The sequence below is a fragment of the Pecten maximus genome, chromosome 13 (genome assembly GCF_902652985.1).
Source record: "Pecten maximus chromosome 13, xPecMax1.1, whole genome shotgun sequence".
Taxonomy (NCBI): domain Eukaryota; kingdom Metazoa; phylum Mollusca; class Bivalvia; order Pectinida; family Pectinidae; genus Pecten; species Pecten maximus.
In genome coordinates, this window is record NC_047027.1 from 15341718 (window position 1) to 15368338 (window position 26621).

Sequence of the window (26621 nt, forward strand, 5' to 3'; positions counted from 1 at the left end):
TAGAGCCAGGGTTGTCTCCCCTGTATTGTACTATAGAGCCGGGGTTGTCTCCCCTGTATTGTACTGTACAGCCGGGGTTGTCTCCCCTGTATTGTACTGTAGAGCCGTGGGTTGTCTCCCCTGTATTGTACTGTAGAGCCGGGGTTGTCTCCCCTGTATTGTAATGTAGAGCCGTGGGTTGTCTCCCCTGTATTGTACTGTAGAGCCGTGGGTTGTCTCCCCTGTATTGTACTGTAGAGCCGGGGTTATTTGTAATCACCCCTAGACCATTAATTGTCTCATCCTCTGTACTGCAGACATCCCTACCCATCCCCAAAGCGTTACATCTCACCAGTCTCGCATCATTGCCAATGTTGGTGTAGACCTTTCCGTCTTCTCATAAACTTGCCAAAGTTTTAGACATAATACATTGTAAAACTCATACATTTGAGATAACACAATACCCAGATGAGAGATGGTGAAATTTTGAAACATTGCAGATGACAAACAGTCATACGTTTATGCACTGATGTGTATCTTTCAGTATTTTTTTTCTTAATAATTTGATCTTAGTAAAACTTTTACCTTTACAATTTGTTTGTCCATTCACAGATTTATTTTTGTGCAATAGTTTCTTACTTAACATGGTCAAAACACAGGAAATGTTTTTTTGATGGGTTAATCATCTACTGTGAATTGTAACAGCACTTTTGATTTACGGTTATACAATTAAATTAGTATCCAGTAAATCCGAACTTTTGTGTAATACCTCTTCTTGTGTACCAATGAAATAACTAATGAATTCACTTTCATGTTTTATTCATACCTTTCAGATATGTCATTAAATCTTTGTATCATTCAAATGTATCATTCAAATGTATCATCATTTTTTGTGTATCTTTGAAATATGTCATCAACTATTGTGTATCTTTGAAATATGTCATCAATTATTGTGTATCTTTCAAATGTGTCATCAATTCTTGTGTATCTTTTAAATTTGTCATCAATTCTTGTGTATCTTTTAAATTTGTCATCAATTCTTGTGTATCTTTTAAATTTGTCATCAATTCTTGTGTATCTTTTAAATTTGTCATCAATTCTTGTGTATCCTTAAAATGTTCATTTTTTATATCAAATCTTGTGTACCATGTCACTATGTTTGAAGTACTGGTGAAGTGACAGCCTTATTTTGTTTAATTCTAAATGCATTCTTTCATAAAAGAGCATCTTACATATGTAATGTTTTACAGCTGTAGAACAACCAACATCACAAACCAAAATGAGGTTACCTATGTCCAGGTTTTTTTTTTTCTTCTTTGTTCTCAATGATTATGTCATCCTAAATTTTCTTGTACCTAACACATGTACTCTTCCATAATTAGTCCACTCCCTAAAACCAAGTCACATATAACCTGATTATCAGCCCCTCAGTAGTCACTGTGTCTCCCCCCACCCCCAAACCAACATGCCAACATCTGATATCTCTAACCTAACTTTCCCATGCTTTCCTTTTTTGTTTAGTTCTATCATATCTTCTTTTATCAGGAAAGTTCAAAAAGCAAATTAATTTTCATCCAGCTTGAGTTTTTCATTTTTTAATTTAAAAGCCAATTAGCATCCTTCAAATAAGTACAAAGACTAAAATGTTTGAGCTTCAAAGTTCAACAAGAATTCAGAAACATATCATACTGTTTTATCGTGTATTTCTAGCCTTTCTGTAGAAGTAAAATCCATTAATCAACATGCTCTCCTCCCTCTCAATAGAGTTACCTCCCATTAGCTTACCCACCCCCATTCTCATACTCTGCCCCTAACCTTTCTATTAATCACCTCAGAAATATATATATTTTTTTACAATAATCATGAGTTACATCCCCTTGTCTTATCCACCCTCTTTCCACACCATGCCCCTAACCCATCTCTGAATCACCTCAGAACTTTTTTTTTTTACAATAACCCTGAGTTATTTCCCCTTGGCTTATCTGAGTCACCTTAGAATCTTACTCCACCCACTTACCAGCTTGCCCCCAATTACTTTCAACAAGCTACAACCCCCCCCCCCCCCCCTCCTCTGTACAAACATACACCTACATGTCCCCTTAATTCTTACAATGCCTTTTTCTCTTGGGTTAAAACATTTTCAGGTGCTCACAAAAACTGATAAACAAAATATTTTGAATATATTACACATAAATAATGCTCTAATTTCATTTCTGTGCACTTTCCAGCCATAAGGCTATCAGACATTCCACATTAATTGACATTTTTCAGTGTCGTAAATCCCCAGGTACACCTTATAAACTATGGAGTGGTTAGACAACACAATATCCTTTATACTGATGTCAGTCCTTCTGTCTCTTTCTTATTTTGAAAATCATTTTAAAATTTAAAGTTCATATTAAATTTCACACCTATCTTATTTTTTTCATAAGTAAAAAATCTAGAAGAGCCCTTGATGACCTTCCCAGGAATAGCTCAATAATTATTTTCTTAAGTCAGATTTACAGATTTATGACTCAACTCATATTGTATCAAAGGTGTAACTATATTTGATATCTATTTCAATTGCAAAATATTAAATTACATTAATTTAAAATTAAAGGGAATAGTCAATTTAACCGTGGAGCATAATTCTTCAACAAGAAGTTCTAACACCTGAGGTTATTGATGTGTAAGGGGAGAGGAAAAATGCAATGACCAGACCTGGACTCCAACTATGGACCTCCGAACTCAATCTAACCATTTGAGCTACCTGGCCAATGGCATTCAGCCCATGCAACATCATATACTCAGTATGAGAATGAATTAATGTGACTCTGAAAATTCTGTCCCGATTGCTTCAGGATCAAAGATCTTTAAACGACATAATTGCAATATATAATTTTAAAAATTATCTTAAAATATTTTCTTTTGTAACTTTATTTGCAATATTCAATATTTCTCATAAGAAGATATCAAACAACGTTTTTTCACGTCTAGGCCCTTTTCTTTGTTTCACAGATATTTTTTGTTACATATCCCTCTATGATAAATGGAAAATTCTTTACATAGGACAAAAAAAACCCATTCCTGTTTGCATTCTCTTGCGTTGGATCAGCCACTAACTGTTTTGTTTATTTTCTTGTCCCTTCCTACACTGATTGCCAATTCTTCAGCAAAGCAGGACAGAAATGTTATGGTCTTGCACTTTGTTGAACTTCATGCTTTCTTGAACAAACGGTCATTTATACAGGAGCCTTGTACCATAGAAAATACCACTAAGCCTGTACACCCATTTGTTTCATAGTAAAACACTCAGTTGAGCTGAGGTGGAATAATCTACCAGCAGAGACTGGGGCCGTTTACCGACAAAATGGTCGCCCGCTTGGTGACAAAAGAAAAGGGCTGGGAATAGTTGTTCTCCCTCAGGTGAATACATCAGATGAACAAATATCAAATCAATCCGTACAAAAAAACTCATAAAATCCTACTTTATCAAACCAGCTCGACAGAATATTTAAGCTTGTGACACGATGAGAATCAATGTGATTCCCTGTCTCCATGTTGACCCTCAGCCCTTAGTTGTTCCGCCCAACATCAAAGCCTCCGAAACTGCGTACTTGGAGTGAGGCTGCCAGTTTCCATGGAAACAAATGGCAATTTGCTCTGACTTATGGTTGACAGGTGTTGGAGGATAGGGCGAAGGATGTTCCATTCTGTTACTGTATGTTTCAGGGCAAACAGCCGGTTTATCCATTTCTATGATAAAGTTTCAAATGTGCAGAAAAACATCAGACATGGCAGGACTAAGCCATAACTCTTCTTTGGGTAGAAGATGGCCGCCATTCTGAGGCATTCTCTACCAACAAGTCATTACTTTACAGATGGAAAAAACATTTGTAACAACTTCTGGTCCAAGTCATAACACAGAGTCTAAAGGCATTGTGATGTGGGATGTGGGGTTGGGGAGGCATGGTGATATTGGGTGTGGGGTAGGGGAGGCATGGTGATATGGGGTGGGGGAGGCATGGTGGTGTGGGGTGGGGGAGGCATGGTGGTGTGGGGTGTGGGGTGTGGGGTGCATGGCGATACTGGATGTGGGGTGGGGGAGGCATGGTGATATGGGGTGTGGGGTGGGGGAGGCATGGTGATATGGGGTGTGGGAGGCATGGTGATATGGGATGTGGGATGGGGGAGGCATGGTGATATCGGGTGTGGGGTGTGGGAGGCATGGTGATATGGGGTGTGGGGTGGGGGTAGGGGTTAGGGGTTAGGGGTTAGGGGTTAGGGGTAGGGGTAGGTGTAGGGGGTTGGGGTAGGGGTAGGGGTAGGGGTAGGGGTTAGGGGTAGGGGTAGGGAGTAGGGCTTGGGGGTGGGGGTAGGGGTTAGGGGTGGGGGTTAGGGAGATGTGGTGATACAGGTGGGTGAAAGGTGAACTTAGTGTGGGGTGGAGTGGTGTATGGGGGTATATGGTGATTGTATGTATACTTGGTATGAAGTGAGGATAGGGATGTGGGGTAGATGTGATACCTGGGGATTGGGGATGGGAGAATTGTTATGGCACACACAAGGGAAGGGTGTTTACAGGAGCTAAACAAAAAACCTTGGCTTACACAGACAGATATAGGCTGGTCAAGGGGACTGTTGGTACCTGAATACATTATGTTTGGTATAACGGACTCCTGTAGAATAGACATTGACACACATGTCACAAGTGTACAGGTTTCTGTATCCATTTACGGTCTGATTAAATATGAATCAAACAGAATTATTGAAATTAAATTAAACTTGTATACTTACAGAACTTCTAGTTCATTTATCACCCGTCAGAACTTTCTCCAGACTCTAAAATGACAAAATGTTAAAAAAAATTTAAAGAATATTTCGCAAATATTAACATCATTCATCATTAAATGTATACAACAGATACATATGTACAACATATCATTGTTTTGAAACACAAAGATATATTATCACTTACAATATATCTTTCTGGATTGATTGATATCACAATTAGATATTAAAATTATTCTTCCAATTTGCTTATCATTCTTTCCTAATCACGGAATGAAAATGAAAAAAAAAAATCAATTCCTTTATTTACATGCAATGCTGTGCTCTTTTACTTTAACTGAAAACATTTTCTAAGATTCTGTTTTGAATATTTAATCTATAAAGAAATGTAAACATCACTAAATTCATTGATTATTTAGGATTTTAGATGATAAAGGTTTTGATGTATACAGATCTAGTATGATATTTATATTGACACCTCAACACCACATCACAGCAGAATTTTTAACTTTTATATAACACAAATTAATGTGAGCCAAAATCGGATTTATTGAGTAATTAGTGGGTTCAAAATAAGTTGGAAAGTAACCTTAAGTTAAATCTAAGCCATACATAAAATTTACTTAAAGAATAATTTGAAGAAAAAATTAAAAAGTATTTCCCAACCAAAATAGATGTGATGAATGAGGTTGGGGAAAATTAGCCTTCAGGCAGTGTATAGTGTAGGGGAGATAACTGGTACAGCTAGCCGTGTCAAGTTTACTGGAGCGATGCCTCAGGGTAACAGTAGAGCAGTATATACCACTAGTAAACTACTTGGTGAAAACGAAGTGTATGAGCTGATGGGAAACCTATGATAAATACCAATAAAAAACCTCCAGACAGGAAATTACCATGGAAATCGGCCCAGACCCAAAATTGGGAAATTTTACGTCAGAACTCCATATTTCTAGAATAATTTTATTTCAGTTATTTTCATGTTGAAACCCTTACTCAGGTAAAATATGGAAGAGATGGTTGATCTGTCTGTATATCATTTTCTTCAGAATGTACTGTGGAGCTTTAATTCATCGTATTCATTTTCTTTAATTCAGTTAGTTCAATTAAAAGTCAATTATTTAAGTGTACCAAGATAATAAACATTCATTTGAAAAATTGAACAACATTGTTTGTCAATTTAGCTTCATTTTAAAATCATAATTTCATACAGTAACAATATTCATCAGCACACTCTGTGGTTGTAATATGTACACTCAGTAGAAATGGTAGGATAAACTGTCCTGTCACATGACACAGAATTAATACCAGAATACTATACAGGGGACATGATGACATCATCAGCTGTTTATTAGTCCCTACTGCCAATTTCTGGCCACAGTTTCATCAATGATCAGTTAGGTAATTAGGGAATTAGGGACACTGAAGGGGATTCCTTAATGTAAAATAGGTCAGCATTACCTTGCTCTAAGGGAACAATTTCAATTAAGGAGTTTTCCTTAAATTCTGTTATTCAATCTTTCCTATGGACAATTTTAAGTTAAGGAATTCCTTACTTTAAGTGATAAATATATACAGAACCTGGGCCTGGACATTTTTCCTATGGACACCCTCCATCCTTCATTAACCTTATAGTGTTGATAGGACAGTAAACAAAGTCTAACCATCACGGTAAATCTCTATGTGTCAAACGACACCTGTCACAAACTGTGGAACTCAAATTGACACATATGTCAAACTGTGGAACATATATTGACACATGTGTCACAAACTGTGGAACACACATTGACACATGTGTCACAAACTGTGGAACACACACTGACACAAGTGTTAAAAACTGTGGAGCACACATTTTCTATTTAGGAACCTTGGTTTATTCATTAATACAAAGGTTTCAATTTAGACAAGTTACATTACATGTCCAAGACCAAAACATTACTGAGATTGTTCAAACTGAGAGTGTCTCGTGTCTTTATACATGTAGATTTCAAACTAAAACTTTTAAAAGGCATGTTTCCAAGTGTATTTTTAAAGACAGGTTTTCATCCCCCCCCCCCCCCCCCCCCCCCCTGAAAAAACTGGTGCCTTTATAGACATGGTCTCATACTTTAAATGTCTTAATAGACAGGTTTATACACTTTATATATACAAACAGGTTTTGATTATTGAAGTGTCTTTATAGACAGTTTTCCACATCAGGCAGTTTATTTTATCCATTAGGTACAGGTGATGATCGCTCCGAGCTGCACATTGATGAGAGATTGATGGCCGAGGCAGCCATGCATGTGTGAGAAGCCATCTCGCAGTGTCAAGGAGATGGATGAAATTCTGTTCTGTAACTAAAGCACATCCTGGGATCAGGTTTCTCTAAAAACAGTGTTAAAGCTAGCACCCATTGGACACCATCCTGCCTGTATAGATTTACCACACTCTAGTGCTGCCCCCTGGTGGCGGGTGATGGATCAGACAAGGGTGTCAAATCCCCCACCTCATTTGTCAAATCTGTCAGTAGTTAACAGTTCACAAACTACAGGTAAAAAGGGCCTGTCAGTGCATACATAAAACAGGTAAAAAGGGCCTGTCTGTACATACACAAAACAGGTAAAAAGGGCCTGTCAGTGCATACATAAAACAGGTAAAAAGGGCCTGTCAGTGCATACACAAAACAGGTAAAAAGGGCCTGTCAGTGCATACACAAAACAGGTGAAAGGGCCTGTCACTGCCTACATGTACGAAAAGATTGGAAAGAGGGCTTGGCCTACTACTGTAGGGCTTGCTACTGCATACACACAACAGGTAAATGGGCATTCTACTGCAACATCAGATAAAGGGCCTGTCACCCTAATAAAACAACAGGTCAAAAGGGCCTGTCACCCCATATCAACAACAGGTCAAACGAGCCTGTCACCCCATATCAACAACAGGTAAAAAGGGACAGTTATCTCATACAACAACAGGTAAGAAGGGCCTGTCCCTGTACCAAAACCAGGTAAAATGGTCTGTAACCATATCAATACATGTATTAGGCAAAGATGTCCAGTTACCCCATACCAATACCAGGCAAAAAGACCTCCTTTTTAAAAATGTCTGTTACTTCATATCAATTACAGGTAAAAAGGGCCTGTTACTGCATACCAGGATGTATAGTACATCTGAATTTCCAGCTGCTAGTAACAGATACAATTCTTTCTGGAGTTCCATTATTATTCTTACTCCTATGATCAAGTAGGCATGTCATTGTAGACTGGCAACTATTCCCTGAAGTTTTTGTGTGGAGATTTAATCAGCTAAATTCTAATACTAGTCGATTAAAGCTGGATTTAACTTATGATTTTAATATTCTAAAGACAGGGAGGTAGTCTGATATTGGATACAGGCCATAATAATTTACAAAAATTCTTTTGTGCTTTAAAAATTTGATAAAATCTTATTTTATAAAATCCAGAAAAATTGAAATTTGTTATAAACATGGCAAACACCACAGCTAAAAGTCTAAAAATATTCCATGCATAAACAACACAGAATCCAGATGAGTTTTTCATTCATGGTTAGACACCAGCATTTATTGCCCATTGGTATCATATTACAATCAATCACAGACCGTACCCTTACAAATGTACCGGAGAAAATGCTTATTTAATGGGGTTTTCCCTATAGGGGTTTGTTTACAACAAAGGTTGACAAGCAGGAGAGTTCCAACAAGAGAGATGACCCCTGTCGGTACAAGTTACATTAATGATAACCTACACACAAGTACAGGTATCCAAAACACAGGCTGCGGTAAATCTCCCAAAATTATGTCCGACTTTTTTTTCCCAACTTTATGGAAAGGATCAGTGAATTATATTATTGTAGCTTATTTATCCTAAAATAAGCGCCCTCCCCTCCAAAGCACCTTCTTCAGGTGTAAAAGGTTCAGTACCATATTTATCATTAAATAAGCCCTTTCCCAAAATGTAAAAGTTAAGTAGCTTATTTATCCTCAAATAAGCCCTGCCCTAGTGCAAAAAATTAGTACTAAATTTATCGTCAAATAAGCATTCCCCTTGTGCAGAAGTTAATTAGCTTATTTATCCTCATATAAGCACTTGCCCTAGCGCAAAAGTTTAGTAGCCGATTTATCCTTAAATAAGCCCTTGCCCTAGTGTAAAAGTTTAGTATTGAAGTTTGGGGAATTAAGGCTCATTTTTTGAACCAGTTTAACTTACTATTTGAAATACTTGGTTTATGTACCAGGGCTGTCCAGTATAACTAAACCACTCGGGGACTACACAGTAATATTCTGTAAATCTCCCAATACTTACCGTACAGGTATGATTCACACTGACCTTTCATGTGGTAATGGCCTATATTTTTCTTCTTTCTTTCATTTTTTTATTTTCATTTTGACTACCATTCCTCGTTCACAGCTGTGAATCATTATATCTCTTTACACACTACTATCATTCGGCAGAAGCCATTTTTCTTTCTATTTTAATGTTTTCTGTTTGGGTTTATTGATGTCTTTCTTGGTTGTCCCCATACTGGGCTCCACTCTGATGAATGCCTACATTGTGTACAGGAATAATTGGGGATATATTCCGAGGGAAACATATTTAGGGGCTTTATAAAGTACTCTAACAATATAAATCTACCTGTACTTACCTAGGACAAACATACCTACCCAATATCGACATTATGATGAGAAAGTTTTTATATAGAAATGTATATAATTTTTTATGAAAGGTTTTATCATCTTGATATAAATTTGGTACTTTTTTTTTACATTTTCTATAAGTATTTGTATGTAAATGAGGTTATAAATAAATTTTACAAACTTGTAATTGAATATATTTTTACTCTTTATATTTCACCACTCATTGAGTAGTTTATAGGTCCAGACATACACGACCTAAATTCATATAACCTTGACCTAAATCTGTATGACCTAGCTGATCTAATCAATGAAATACATAGATGTTCAGTGTAGAAAGTTCAGATGATGTTGTTGACCTTTACGACTTTGGTAAAGAAATTCATCTTCTCGACCTCAATGACCTTGATCCCTATGACCTGATAAGCTTAACTTGTGACCCTTATGGAATGTCTGTTTTTCCTGTCCGTATATAGTTCATATGACCTTGACCTCTGTGACCTTTATTTCAGATTTGATTTCTATGGCTTTGTCCTCTGTGGTCTTTACTTCAGATGTGACCTATGTGACATTGACCTTTGTGACTTTACTTTAGGTATAGTCTAAATGTAGTAACAAAAATTTGAGCTTTGTTTGAATTGTCTACAAATCAAACGTAGGATCCTACAAGTTAGTATATAACAGACCTAGGTTATAGAGTAAGTGATGTGTTTGGTAGCCGACTGTAGATCTAGGAAACCTTTCAGTATACCTAGGTTATACAGTAAGTGATGTGTTTAGGTTTAGTACTGTAGATCTAGTAAACCCTTCAGTATACCTAGGTTATAGAGTAAGTGATGTGTTTGGTAGCTGACTGTAGATCTAGTAAACCCTTCAGTATACCTAGGTTATAGAGTAAGTGATGTGTTTGGTAGCTGGTTGTAGATCTAGGAAACCCTTCAGCATATACCTAGGTTATAGAGTTAGTGATGCGTTTGGTAGCCGACTGTAGATCTAGTAAACCCTTCAGTATACCTAGGTTATAGAGTAAGTGATGTGTTTGGTAGCCGACTGTAGATCTAGGAAACCCTTCAGCATATACCTAGGTTATAGTGTAAGTGATGTGTTTGGTAGCTGGTTGTAGATCTAGGAAACCCTTCAGTATACCTAGGTTATAGTGTAAGTGATGTGTTTGGTAGCTGGTTGTAGATCTAGGAAACCCTTCAGTATACCTAGGTTATAGAGTAAGTGATGTGTTTGGTAGCCGACTGCAGATCTAGTAAACCCTTCAGTATACCTAGGTTATACAGTAAGTGATGTGTTTGGTAGCCGACTGTAGATCTAGTAAACCCTTCAGTATACCTAGGTTATAGAGTAAGTGATGTGTTTGGTAGCTGGTTGTAGATCTAGGAAACCCTTCAGCATATACCTAGGTTATAGAGTTAGTGATGCGTTTGGTAGCCGACTGTAGATCTAGTAAACCCTTCAGTATACCTAGGTTATAGAGTAAGTGATGTGTTTGGTAGCCGACTGTAGATCTAGTAAACCCTTCAGTATACCTAGGTTATAGTGTAAGTGATGTGTTTGGTAGCCGACTGTAGATCTAGTAAACCCTGCAGTATACCTAGGTTATAGTGTAAGTGATGTGTTTGGTAGCTGGTTGTAGATCTAGGAAACCCTTCAGTATACCTAGGTTATAGAGTAAGTGATGTGTTTGGTAGCCGACTGTAGATCTAGTAAACCCTTCAGTATACCTAGGTTATAGAGTAAGTGATGTGTTTGGTAGCCGACTGCAGATCTAGTAAACCCTTCAGTATACCTAGGTTATACAGTAAGTGATGTGTTTGGTAGCTGACTGTAGATCTAGTAAACCCTACAGTATACCTAGGTTATAGAGTAAGTGATGTGTTTGGTAGCCGACTGTAGATCTAGTAAACCCTTCAGTATACCTATAGGTTATAGAGTAAGTGATGTGTTTGGTAGCTGGCTGTAGATCTAGTAAACCCTTCAGTATACCTAGGTTATAGAGTAAGTGATGTGTTTGGTAGCTGGCTGTAGATCTAGTAAACCCTTCAGTATACCTATAGGTTATACAGTAAGTGATGTGTTTGGTAGCCGACTGTAGATCTAGTAAACCCTTCAGTATAAGTAAGTGATGTGTTTGGTAGCCGACTGTAGATCTAGTAAACCCTTCAGTATACCTAGGTTATACAGTAAGTGATGTGTTTGGTAGCCGACTGTAGATCTAGTAAACCCTTCAGTATACCTAGGTTATACAGTAAGTGATGTGTTTGGTAGCCGACTGTAACTATCTATATGTCTTTAAACCTGACACTTCCCACTCATCACCTACTGTACCAAGGTGTGTATGAAAATTGAGTTCAACAAGTACCCTTCCACTTGCCAGAATATAAAAATTAAACATCACAGATTTTCAAAAGTTCAAAAACTTAAATTTTTATGTTTCTAAAGTCCGTTAACCTCCAGCTCCCATCATGTTTCTAGATTCGTTTTACCTCTAAGACTCTCTTAACTGAACCGGCCCAACAACAAACAGGTATTTTACTGTACGTGTAACTGACATGTGAAATTCAAACCAGAATCAGTAAAACTCACCTGACATTTGAAAAGTAACTTGTTGCTGTCATTCACTGCCCTCTATGCACACCTGTATATCTATAGCTGTGAAATGAGTAAACTACAGGTGTAAATTTGCACACCTTTAAACATTTCCTTCTATAGGTAACATCACCTGTATTTTACCTGTCCTTTGTTTAAGCTGGAATACAGTAATAATTGTTTTATGCCAAGTGGACATGATGTGAATTTATATTAAATAATGAAACACACTGTGTTCACCTTCTAGGACCTATACATGCATATTCAGTAAGTTGTAATTCATATCACCATTCTAAGCCAGTTCGACCCTGAATCCTCAGTAACCTGACTAAACCAGACCCTGTATAATCTGTAACCTAAGTTACCTGTCTAAACCAGACCCTGTATAATCTGTAACCTAAGTAACCTGTCTAAACCAGACCCTGTATAACCAGTGACCTGTCTAAACCGGACACTATTAAATCAGGAAACTTTCCTGAACATATTCAAGGTCTTATAATTCCTATGTAGAATCTAAAGTCATGAAATCCTCTAAGTTTATTTAATGTTTTAGAAACAGGAGTTTGTATATAATTGTCCATTTGCCCTGAAAATTCATTAACATTTAAAACCAATTTAGTCCAAACAAGCTGGCAATATTTGAAAACAAATTTATATATACATACTGACATGCTGTCAGCTTAAGGTCCCCTTTAGATCAAGTTAACAGGTTTTTACATATCTTTTGACATCTGACTTCAGACATGCTTATGCCAAAAACATTCAACAGAACTCGGCTGTTTATCTTGTGTTGATGGTATTGTGTGATGCCGCATGACAGCTATTAAATCTAAAATGGACAACCAACAAATCTTTTGTATCACGATTTAAAGTTTAAACTTCAGGGACCCCAACAAAATTTATCAATAAAAGGAAAGGTGAAATCGGTGAATAAAATTTAAAATTCTAGCATTAAATTTGCAGACACAACTCCGGTGGTTAACGACCTCTCTCATCTAAAATGTTTGTAAAATTGTAGTTTTATCGCTGCGTACCTATATTCACCTTACAACAGGATGTCTTTGAATAAAGAACAATTTGTTTTCGACTCAGTTTCGACTCGTTCAAGTAGAAGTGATGTTTTCGATTTGAATACATCCTGCACTGACAATGGTGATCTGTTGGTCCTCTGTAAACTTGGATCATGTTCTATCAGGCATCAATACTATACTTATCTCCCCTTGATACAAGAGTTATTTTCTGAGCTACTGAAATTTTTCACCAATGTGCACTTATACTATTTCTTAATCTTCCATGTTATCTTCCATACATATCAGAGTTATCTTCCATGTAATTGAGAGGTATCTACTGTATATAACACATTTATCTCCCCTTGGCACCAGAGTATGAGAGTTATCTCTTATAAATTTTAGCCCTCTCCCATGTAAATCAGAGTAATCCTCCTTGAATTTCAAAGTTATCTCCCATGTACATAAGCGTTACCTCCCATGTACATAAGAGTTACCTTCCATGTATATCAGAGTTATCTCCCATATATATCAGTTATCTCCCATGTATATCAGAGTTATCTCCCATGTATATCAGTTATCTCCCATGTATATCAGTTACTTTCCATGTACATAAGAGTTATCTCCCATGTATATCAGAGTTATCTCCCATGTACATAAGAGTTATCTCCCATGTATATCAGAGTTATCTCCCATGTATATCAGAGTTATCTCCCATGTATATCAGAGTTATCTCCCATGTACATAAGAGTTATCTCCCAAGTATATCAGTTATCTCCCATGTATATAATAGTTATCTCCCATGTATATAATAGTTATCTCCCATGTATATAATAGTTATCTCCCATGTATATCAGAGTTATCTCCCATGTATATCAGAGTTATCTCCCATGTATATCAGAGTTATCTCCCATGTTTATCAAAGTTGCTGCAGATGTTAATCATATTTCTCCCTTGAGCCACTAGTAACTCTTACTAAATCTGATGAAAAAGTATAAATATCCCTAAATATATCTGTGTCGACCAAGACCAGAGTAAATACAGTGTTAGCCTTAACAACATACATGTATACACTTTATAGTGTTCCATCTTAGGTGTGACAGAAAATCCTAGGCATTGTTTTCTGCTGAACATGCAACAGTATACATATATCGCATGGACCACATGCCCGACATTCCGACAAACATGCTACATCCTTCTTTTGCCAACTTTACGACATTTCTACACCAGCAAGTGATATATATTCAACCCAGGGGGAAGACAAAAAAGAGAAAATTATTTATTGTTTCTCTCGTGTCCCATATCTTTCTGTCAAAGTGTTTCTGTATGCAGTTACACTGTAATCTTTTAGCTATATAATATCCTCAAATTACTGTTAATGTCATTTTCTGTCATAATTGTCACATTGACTTTATTTCTAAACGATGACAACATCATGTTGCTGTGGCAACTCTCACCCAACAAAGGTTATCCTCAATACTTCCGCTTCCTTATCTTTTAGAATAATTCCATATTGTATTACGCCCAACCGATCACCAAACACCTAAACAAACATAACATAATGAGTCAAAGTCTCAGACAACATGAAAGGTACAACACCATTTTAGGCATTAAAAAGGATAATTAATGTCTATTGGTGTATAGATAAATAGACTCCAAATCCTTTGGGAATCGGCTGATTTAAACAAAGATATATACTTAGGATCCCCAGGTAGAAATTATGCTAAAGTAAATAAATTTACAGAATATATCAATCCTGACTTTGAACCCTGCATATTTTTCTATTTTTGTAAATTTTATTTTGAAATTTTAAAATTTTGAAAAATTCTAAAATTCTTTAAAATGTAAGGCGAGATGATTTTATATATTTAGGATATATCTTATTGCGATGCTAATCTTTATCGCGAGACTTAATGTAAGAAATGTAATTAATTCATCGTACAGATATAGACTTGATTTGCTTGAGAACATGACAAGGGATGGTTGTAATTAATGTATTGACACAATTTGTCTGAATTTTACAGTCACACAAGTGTTGTAACAGTGTTATAATAAACAAACACCTGGAATGTCCTGTACATAATCCGCATATATCAAAACATCTTCAGAAACTCCCTTATAACTTTAACTTTTTTCTTTTAACATTGTTGTATTTTGATAATGACTTATGAACACCTCGAAATATGGAGACTGTCTGTCAGGTTGAATACATTTAAAACCTACCCCCACAGTGTACATTACATACAATTCTTAAGTTAATAATTCAACCTGGTCAAAAACTATGAAATACAATTCGGAAAGTCACAGAATATTCGTCAGACACAAATGCCCCACCATTCTTTCATTGAAACATGTCCCAACCCTAGCCTATTGAAATTCAACTCTACGTCCAGAAATGATATACCTCTCTGAGTGTATTGGTGTGAGAGCAGGTTCCATTGAGGACGAAATACAATAGAAACCAAGGAAGAGTTTCTAGTTAAAGAATCAGGCTGTCGGAGCCATTTATCTATATGTTACTTAATTCTAAAGTTGAAAAATACCTGTCAGTGGTAATTATAGTATTGTTTACACCATGGTGGTGCTACGATCGTAAACCATTTGTAATCAACTAGCTATGAGTCAATGGCTATGAGAGATTCACCTCGGCCATTCTAGTCAACACTGCAGAGTTTAAGATGGAAGTCATAGATATATACTGTGTAATTGTTTGGTGAATAATGAATTACCATTGAAGACCTATGGTAGTAAATGCCCCTGTAGAAAATCACATTATATAACATAGGTATCGCGTGTAGATAGCTATTACCGGACAGCTATCGAGCCGAGTCTAATCCGTGATTCGTAATTAGGTGTTGTGGATAGAAACAAACGAAGCAGAAAGAGGATGTCTCTGCCTCTAATGTAAGCGAATATAGATAAGTAATAGGATCTACATAAAAACATGGTCATGTTCAACAAAATGTTTGTACACAATCATGTTCGACAAAACGTTTTGTTGAGATATACAGATGATTATTTCTGTGTACGATATGTAGAGAAGTCAAACTTAATATCTCCACAAACAGACAATGGTATGAAAACATGCAGAACCGTTGTTACCTGGTACAGTTTCTCGACAATGACCATAAAAACCTTACCAGGCGGGGACAGGGTGGAGCCCTGACAATGTTGGAATTCCTATCTGTTTTCCTCGAGCTTTAATCAAGTACAATCATCTCGTTGACGTAGGATAATACTTACTTTGTTTGAGCCTTTTCCAGAACACTTGATGATACAATTACTAGCTTTTATTAAGAACAAAGTTGCTATGATTAACTACAATTTTATGAAGCTTTTTAACCAATCAGCAGTGATGTTAGAAGTTATCTTGGCTCAATTTGCCGGCTACATTATCAGCTAATCAACAGGACTGTTAGTTTGTCTGCAGTAATTATATTGATAATATTACAACTGCAGGGAAAATATGTTTAATGGCGTTTCATGTTACATAACAATGAATAAGAGCGGCATTATCTTGTAGTCTCATATTCTGACGTAAGACGCACTAGACCAGCCTCAAGATAATAATACATTGAACCGGTCTCCTTGAGTCTATGATAATCTCTGGTGTTTCAAAGGACCATTTTTTTCATTAGTGATACAAATAATGATTCTCCAGTATTTCAGAAGACAGTTTTACCATGAGTGATGCAAATAACAACTCTCTAAATTTGATTTTATATGACAATTCCTCAGTATTTCAAATGTTTTTTTTTTCAAGATTCTCTAATATTTTTTCTGGATTGACAGATATGTCTGCCTTAAGATATCAAATATATATATACACATTTTTGTAACAAATGGAGATATACGGTATCCCAAAATCAATCTTCCTGAAGAAAATGCAGATACACACAATGGTACAGAAGTATAAGATTCTCTTTGTCACAATCAAAATTTTGAGCAAGGATTTCAAAACTGCTGTAAATCTACTACATTCCAGAAAATTTGGAGTGGTAGAGAAGGAAAAGATTTTCTTTCTCACACATCAATACCTTGAACAAGGATTTCAAAAATAATGTTAATCTATCATATATAGCTACTTCCATTCAGAAAATTAGGAGAGGTAACGAAGAATAATTAATAAGAAACTGTTTCTCACACAAATCAAAATCTCAAGCAAGGATCTAAAAAGCTGTAAATCTATTTCAATCCAGAAAACTAGGAGAGGAAGATTAATGTGTGCTAGTTGGACATTTTTATCATTTCTATCTACACATTTTAGACATTTAATACTGGTGCACTTAGCATTAGCCGACTGACAAAGACGTGTCGTCAGTATAAACCAAAAGGTTGTGCAAATAATAAATTTGTGTCGTTTCCGACTAATTTGCCAAATGAAGCATCCTGACCGACAAACATTACCTGTCCTGTCACATAAAGCTGGAATATGATAAGAATTACACGAGTAAATTAATTTCACCGGTATAATCTCTCACATAAAACAAGTACATTCTCATTTCTCACCTGTTTATGTCAGCTTCCACACAATTTAACGAGCGCTTGTACATGTACATTACTAATGATTTCATAACATTCCGCCGACACCTGTATCCTGATAATATATATATCACATATTCAGAAACAATCTAGATCACTCAGATGTTTGTCAGTCAGGAATCCTGGTAAGAAAATAATAAAATCTCACATAAATTGTGTGGTTTTTTAAATTTCTTTCAATGTTTTTTTTTTTTTAAATTTTATGACAAAGAATAATAATTGGTGCTGTATTTAAAATTCCCAACATTCACACCTGTGTGACGTTTATCCAGGTAGTGTTTCCATACTTTAATTGACGTTGTTTGCTGTGCATCCCTTCCCCAATCACGCTAGGCATTCAGCTCTGACAAACTAATCACCTTCTATTTATCCTGACGGTAGACCTTTGATTTCTAACCAGAAACACTGTCTCTCAATGGGAAGACAATTTAATTTCAAGGCCCAAAATTCAATTTGTCAAGTCAATCATTGAAATCCGACTAAATTTGAAATGACAATGTCTTTTTAATATGATGTGAAATTTTTACCAAATACATTGCGTAATTATTGGGGACATGAACATTTCATAAAAGAACACAATATTTTCCAGGGTCCTTTCATTAAAAGTCTCATTTTTTTTTAGTTAATCCCTTTCTATCCTATCTGTTTTAACAAAAGGCAAAAGGTTTAAAAATATTTTGGATTTTAATGATTTATTCATATACCCAAAATAGAGTTTTAGTAAAGAATATCAGCGACTCAATACAGCGTAACATATGATATTAGGGCTCAATAATCTTAACCATGCTTTTAACCTCTCTGCCCTTATAATTATGCAACTTGCTTTGAAATTGGGCAAATTCACATATAGTAGAAATTACATATAATTTGAGAAGCACTTTTCATTTGAATGCCTTTTAGACATGCTATACAATATCAATGGCAGTTGGGTACGTAACACAAAGACTTGCTCTGTTGAAAAGATTTTAATATGTGTTAATATTTATATCTTCAAACTGTTATTTATGGCAGTATTTAACAACGCCAGCTTGATAATAAGATGTATGAGGAAATGAAAGCAATTTAAATCTTCAAAAAAATGTGACAATGTAGGAGTACAGAAAACATGCAACAGAGCTCAACAGGGGCACATAACTCCTTAATAGAAATAACTATAATCACGGGAAGTTGTATCAATATCTCCAGAGACACGGGATTGTCAGCCTTGATTCTAAATTTAAAATTTTTCTTTTTCTCTTCTTATTTTTTTAAACATGTTTTATGATGGCTATTATGTCCTTATTATAGTCTTTCGATCAGCTGACAAATTTTTTATTTATTTATTTAAATTCTTTTTTTTTTTTTTTACAGAATTAGATATCCTAGCTGATGTAGGTATTTTGGTCCATGTTTAGTTGGGAGGGACTACATGCTGTCAGAACTGCCTAAAAAAAAAAAACAGAAAAAAGCAGAGAACCTGGTCACCAATAGAGATAGGTTCAGATGAACCTGGTCCCCAATAGAGGTTCAGATGAACTTGGTCCCAGTTTCACCAATGTTCTAATTCAGATATTTTTTTGAAGAACCTGAATTTCAGGAAATCTTTTTCTGAAGTGAAAACATCCAAAGTTTCGTACCCTATCACAGACCTCTAAGGAATTAACTCCTTAACTTTAAAATCATGGTAAAGGATTAAAGGGATTGAAGGCAACAGTCCTATTTCACGTACTTTCCCTTTATTCTGTACTAAAATTCAGGTACATTTTAAGTTAAGGAATTAGGTTAAGGAACATTAATGAAAACTGGGACCTGAAATAAATCATAAAGTATACCCGTACAATTTCCTAAAGCCTCGAAATCAGGTAGCAAAATCAATACTTGTTTTCGTTTACACTGCTGGAAGGAAGCATCTGATTTTTATCCTTTTTTAACAAGATTTCAGTTTTTTATTGTTTTTCTTAATCTTATATGTTATATAGACTGTACTTTGTGTACTGTAAGTAAATATTTATAAGTCATGATTATAATTAAGTCCAATTAAAGTCAAACTAAGGTCAGCATAAAATAGGTTGCCAAACAATTAATACATAATATGAAAAAAAGGCTTACATGTGTAGTTTTCTAATATTCGTTGAGCAGGATGTATTCCAAAATGATAGTGAGGATGAAAATCTGTTTAAGGATTCATTTTGTAACTTAATGTAAAACTTCTGAAATTTTGCAGATTTCTTTGCCTAATTTTAGATATGAGGAATTTAAAACGCATATATTAGACATTCTAATTAAGTCTGGAACCCTGTTAACTGAATCGAAATGGAACTCTCCTTCTGAATATACAAATAGCTGAAATGCTATAATGTTCAGCATAACAGGACAGTACAAACCGAGGGAAAAACCGGTGTACAAAAGTCTTTTGATATATTTTGAAATAATTATTTCCAAAAGCCATAAAAGAGTTGTAATACATTTTAGAATTGTTCCTTATAAATAAAAATTCCAGTAAATGTGCAGTTTTCTTTTCAGCTGGTAGAATTAACAGTAGTAATCTAATTTATTTTATCTCTTATTTCTAACTTCCATTGGTTTTTAAGTAAAATGGGACCATTTGCCTGCCACGGGAAATTCAAAACAAATTTAAAACAGGTTAGCGGCTACATATCTCGTGGATATAGCCCTTTTTCCCTGCATTTTGTTACCATTGAGAATTTTTTCACCATTTATCAATTTGAAGCATATGCTAAACACATGCCAATATCGACATGGATAAGTCGTGATAAAGGGAGTAAGTAGCAAAAAAATCAGAAAAATATTTTTTCTTAAGACACATTCAACATAACTGTCTTTCCCTGTACTTTATAAGATTACTTGTTTTTTTTTTACATTGTTTCTGTGCTATTTAGAAAAGGCGAGAGGAAGCTTATTTGCAGTCCAATGAATTGCTGGAAATTTGTTCCATCTTAATTAATTAAATATTGGCCATGTATTATTTCTTGAATCTGGAGAGCAAAACTGCTATATACTCTCCTTCAGAGTACATCTATTGACAGTTTTCTAAAAATTTACAAACGTTGGTTTCTTTCACTAAAGAATGATAACATGTGCCCTATTATATATTAAGGGAAAGAATTCTATCTGAAATGAGAGTTGAGCCGATTAGAGCCGATGACATCACACAAGATGTCAGGCTAGGATCAAAACAACAAAGTAGTTTACGTGACAACATCGCCATCTCCTTGTCCGTAGTATTGTCACTTCAAATGAAAATAAATCGGATGTTACGAGAACTGTGACTGCAGTACTTCTAGTTGCACACAGGTGAAAATCTGTCTTTTGTCATAGGTTTTCTCGTTAAGCACAGGTGTGAAACCTACTGACAATCTGCAAAGATCAATGTGAGACTGTCGACTTGAGAACCCTTGAGGGGTATTTAGGGATCGACTGCCATACAGCGACAAAAGCACTTGTGAACAAGAGATAAATTTAGGATACTCTTTGGGGCATTTTTAACATCGAAAATGAGATGAAGCCATTGTAGTGAGTTTAATACCAGAAGAAAACCCAATTGGGATGTTTACTATGGTAACGACATTCCTTAGACCACTAGGTCCTGCCCTAGGACAACAGAAATACGATTGAATCATTTTCCATGCTCTTGACTTTCCGGAGAAATAAAAAAAGAATACTTTATCCCAGCACTGTTAGGTATTGTAGGAGCACACCAAGACATCTTTATGGCTCATTGGTCAATATTGCTATGAATAATTAAAGTCTCTCCTCAAGTGTAAAAAGCATCAACAGGGGAAGCCATTTTGATCCGCAGTTATCATTGACAAGATTTCTAAAAAGGGATACATTTTGTATCACAGGAAAAAGGAGAGAAATTTCGCTAAACCCCTTCAAAGTCACTCACCTACGAGTAATGAGTAACAACAAACGTTTGGGTGAATGAGATTTTGAGGTTAATCCGGTACAATCTTGTAAACACTGACATTAAAAATCGTGCACGAAATTCTCAATGACTTGAGGGTATATCTTACATCATATAAAGTTAACCAAGATAGATATAAATTTTAATGATAACTAGATTGTATATTTGTCAGATTCATATTGATAAATCATAGTTTTATAAATATTGAATTCAAAATTAATCATATTTTATTCTTATAATCCATTCAAACTAAAACTATTTATCTATATAGGAATGATTGAAATCTACAATGAGGTCTGTTTCAAACTAAACCCTGGTACTGCCCGATTCTACTTAAATGGGAATGACGAAATAGATAAAATTTTTGGTTTTTCGTGGTAATACATTCAAGACATTCAAAATTAAGATGTTGTATACTGTATTTATCCACAAATAGTGCCCTGCCCACAAATAAGATCCCTACTTCACTTTGGCAGAATCATCAATTTTAAAATAGTCACCTAACAGTAGTTTCTAAGTAAGCCCTCACCAAACATTGATACTAAGCTTTTACACTAAGGGAGAGGGGCTTATTTGAGGATAAATGTGGCAGTGAAAAGTTTACAAACAGATGATACCATACTGATCCTGAAATGAGCCCAGGGGGACAAATTAATTTACCAAATAACATAAATGTAGGTAGGCTTATCCATGAAAATATGAACTATCAAAAAGAGCGTTAGCAGAATCAAAAGACAAGTTGTTTGTTCGTTATTTTGTTACTTTTTTGTATTCATTTATTTTACTTTTTTTATTTATTTATTTTTTTGAGAAAAATCTGCATCCTAAATAAGTTAAGTGGTTAAAGTATTTAGACAATGGTATTGATATCACTTTTTGTTAAAAGTGTACTTGCACACTGTTGCTCAAATTGCATGTTGCTGGATTTATAATTTTAAAATCTTCAAGAAATTTCTTTCTCACTCCATTTAAGAAAATGAATCAGTGAAGAAATCGCTTGTTTAAACATTGCTATTTTTTTCCTGCAGTTTTATGGCCTGACATTACTGTTGCATGCAGGGAGGAATAGGAACGGGGAATTTGGCAATGTTTTACAATGTACAATACCCTCACACCTAAAGCCTTGTTAGCTTCAACAAAACAAAATCATTACATCTGTGAATATTGTGTCAAGAATATAGTTTTATTCAAATGAAAATAAGCAAAAATTGGAAAAACAAGAAAATATTTTATGAAAAAAAACCCCGAAAATATGCAATAAAACTTATTTTTTTATTTGAAGAGAAAAAAATTTGGAATGAAACTTTTTGAAAATTTTAGTTTTATAACTTGTTAAGCAGACCATCTTTTGAAGAGAGATGCTATGATAAATATCAAATTATAGAAATCAGTATTAAGCCCCTCCACACTACAGAGCAAGATAGTCTGATAAGGCTGCTACAGCACTTACTAGATTCAGATGATACCAACAATGAATAGAGTTCCAAAAATCTCAAATCAGGTTTCAACAAACAGCCTAAAAATGTATCCCAATACCAACCCTGATACGTTTACACCCCTCCCCCACTCTCCATACCATCCCCACCCCCTCCCCACTCTCCATACCATCCCCACCCCCTCCCCCACTCTCCATACCATCCCCACCCCCTCCCCCACTCTCCATACCATCCCCACCCCCTCCCCCACTCTCCATACCATCCCCACCCCTCCTCCACTCTCCATACCATCCCCACCCCCTCCCCCACTCTCCATACCATCCCCACCCCCTCCTCCACTCTCCATAACACCCCTTAAGTACCTGGGCTGTGTATAGTTGCTGGATTTCAAGATTTCACCTGATACAGGGATTTTGTAAGTTTAAAGGTCTTGGGTTCGATTCCTACATATTCGGTGCTAAATAATTGACAGGATCCATATATCAATAGGTAAAAAAATCTTTGAAATCTTCATGCTAAGCAAATTAAAGTGCATGGATAGTGCAATGAAGAAAAACTGAGGAGACACCAAACAGAAAAGGCAGAAAACATCAGAATCTGCAATGACACCAAAACAAAAGGACAGACAACATTAGGAACTGTAATGACACCGAAACAAAAGGACAGACAACATTAGGAATTGCAATGACACCGAAACAAAAGGAGAGACAACATAAGGAACTGTAATGACACCGAAACAAAAGGAAAAACAACATTCTGTAAGACAATTTTTCACTCTGACAACTGTTAAATAATGATTGTAATATTAACAGATTTTGTAATGTGTTTTCTATAGGTGTTTCCTCTTTGTAACTACAGTAATATTTAGAAATTTTCTAATGCACAAAAATTTGAAAATGCCAACATAAGTTCATTCACCGTATAGACAACAAGTACTTTATATATACCACAGATTGATGTTGAAGCTAGAATCCATCTCAAAAGTGAAACTCATTAAATCTTTAATATCCATGTTTTTTTTAAAGCATAAATTGACTTACTATTAATCGTGTTTATGTTGTAAATGTACGTTTAACCAATAAGAAATAATTAAATATACTCGGTGGAAATCTGCCGAGAATAAAAATAGCTCAGAAAGCTCTAGTGTAATATCGGTGAAGACTTAAACCCCTAGAAATATCAGATTTTCTGCAAATTTCCTCTCTTACCAAACTTATCTGGGTAATTATAAAGCGTACTTTAGCACAGTGTCTGGGGTATGCTAGTATGCTGGTGCGTTCAGATTTTACAATTAATTTTTTTACCTCGAGACCACACATACTGGTTATAAAACAACCATCGAGAAGGACATAAATTCCTTACGAATTTCAGTAAAATCAACGGATCTAGTTAGAATGGAGTTGCAATGTCGAAAGAAAATGAGTAAAAAATTAGCGCCTCAGTTGGTACTCTGCACCAAGGCCAACTTCCCAGCTTCCAGGTTTCATATTTGCAGAACAGTCTCGTGGAGATGGAACGACTGGCTTACTTTTATTTATTATTAAGTACGAAGGTATGGTTTAGTTATGACGGCTCATGGCAACGTCAAAATTCATATGCCCTAGATATAGATCATAGCGTGTAAGAACCCTATCTGGTTTCTCTCTATATATCGGAAGACATATTCCACCCCTGGTTTTATATGCTGTAAAACTGGAAATTCTTGTTTTAAACAAGACCCTAAATTCAAACCCAAGGAAAACAAACATTTTGTGTACTACAACATATATCGTTTACTGGTAATGTTTATTTATGGCAATGTAATATGAAAGGGTGATTTTGTTTTATTGCCCAGAATCTGAAATCTTGTCCCAAAAAATATTTCAATTGATCACACAATTAAATGCTTTAAATATAGAATAAAAATTCTCGGAAATGAAATATATCTCTTATTGTCTATATGCTGTCACACTACAACAAATCATTCACGCTATAATACATACATGTATTGTCAGGGAAAATGTTTCTTGTGTGAACTACCGTAATTATCCTGCAACAAGCCCAGGTGTGGTAACATTGGGCCAGGTGTGGTAACATGGGGCCAGGTGTGGTAACATGGGGCCAGGTCTGGTAACATTGGACTAGGTGTGTTAACATTGGGCCAGGTGTGGTAACATGGGGCCAGGTGTGGTAACATTGAGCCATGTCTGGTAACATTGGACTAGGTGTGTTAACATTGGGCCAGGTGTGGTAACATGGGGCCAGGTTTGTTAACATTGGGCTAGGTCTGGTAACATTGGACCAGGTGTGGTAACATGGGGCCAGGTGTGGTAACATGGGGCCAGGTCTGGTAACATTGGACTAGGTCTGTTAACATGGGGCCAGGTCTGGTAACATTGGGCCAGGTCTGGTAATATTGCGGGCCATCAAAATGAAAGCAAGCATACCCCAGTAACAGGGTATTGCTAAAGCAAAACTCAGTCACTAATTGTTTTGTTAGACTGCCTCAAAAATCTGTCATACTTGTACCATATCATGCTGTCATTGGCCGATCTAAATCCAGATCAATTTACAATGTCTGACTTCTGATTGACGTACAAATTTGACCTAAATTATAAAATGTAACTCGTTATTTCATGCTCTAAACTCATAAAGAAAAATTGCATCAATTTTTTTTTGTGTCTAAGTGCTTTAACTTTGCAGGATGATTTTTGTCAATATTATTTCTAGAAGTGTTTAATGGGTTATAAATTTCCTTTTACACAGTTTGATCTAGGTTTTTTTATCTCAAAAAGTGCCAAAAGTTTGCTATCATCTTTTACAATGCTCTAATTTTAAACTAGTCTCCAAATCATACGTGTTTTTACAGGAGTCGGCATTCCTTTAAATTCTAACAATTTGTAAAGAAAATCTACAAATACGGACAATGATGTATCTTTTTCTACTTGTGCAATCAATCAAAATATTTCAAGATTCAATTAAGATTTTAAGAGTCATTTACCAATTAGAAAAAGTCATATCGGAAAAGCAATTAAAAAGATATCTCAATTAAGAGATTGTTTTTTGAACTTCTAAACATGCTGGTACATTTTACACCAGTAGATAAGCTGTCACAGTGAGAATGTAATGGGATTGACCTTTGACCCATACCAGTATTTTATTATCACTGCTTCCTTGATTAAATTCCAACACTGTATCTGGTATTTCCTGCAGAAACACATACATATCTAGAACTGCTGTGTTATATATGGGAAATATCCCCCAACCTTTCCTAGTTTCCTGCCTGACCTTTCTTTCTCCTTACGTTGCCATTTTTCCTCCCTCATCTATCTTCACCAATAATTTGGAGAAACCTTTCTTAGCTTCTTAATCTCCTATCAGTTACCGTATCTATCTAACAATAAGACCTTGTCTGATATTAAACCTACCGTATTATAGCTCTGTGAAAATGCTATTGTGGTGATGGTGAAAACCATAGCCCCACACCAACCATAGCCCAACACCAACCATAGCCCCACATCAACCATAGCCCCACACCAACCATAGCCCCACATCAACCATAGCCCTACACCAACCATAGCCCAACACCAACCATAGCCCCACATCAACCATAGCCTAACACCAACCATAGCCCCATACCAACCATAGCCCCACATCAACCATAGCCCCACACCAACCATAGTCCCACATCAACCATAGCCCCACACCAACCATAGTCCCACACCAACCATTGTCCCACATCAACCATAGCCCCATATCAACCATAGCCC

The 26621-nt window shown here is 35.8% G+C and overlaps 1 protein-coding gene across 1 annotated transcript in view; it reads right to left on the bottom strand.

Annotated features, from left to right (window-relative positions):
- The window catches only part of LOC117340481 (cell adhesion molecule-related/down-regulated by oncogenes-like), a 177897-nt gene that overhangs the window by 117516 nt on the left and 33760 nt on the right, over window positions 1–26621 (bottom strand). The window contains exon 2 of the mRNA XM_033902240.1: window positions 4759–4803. The gene's annotated coding sequence lies outside the window, so the exon portion shown is untranslated. The remainder of the gene's footprint in view (window positions 1–4758; window positions 4804–26621) is intronic.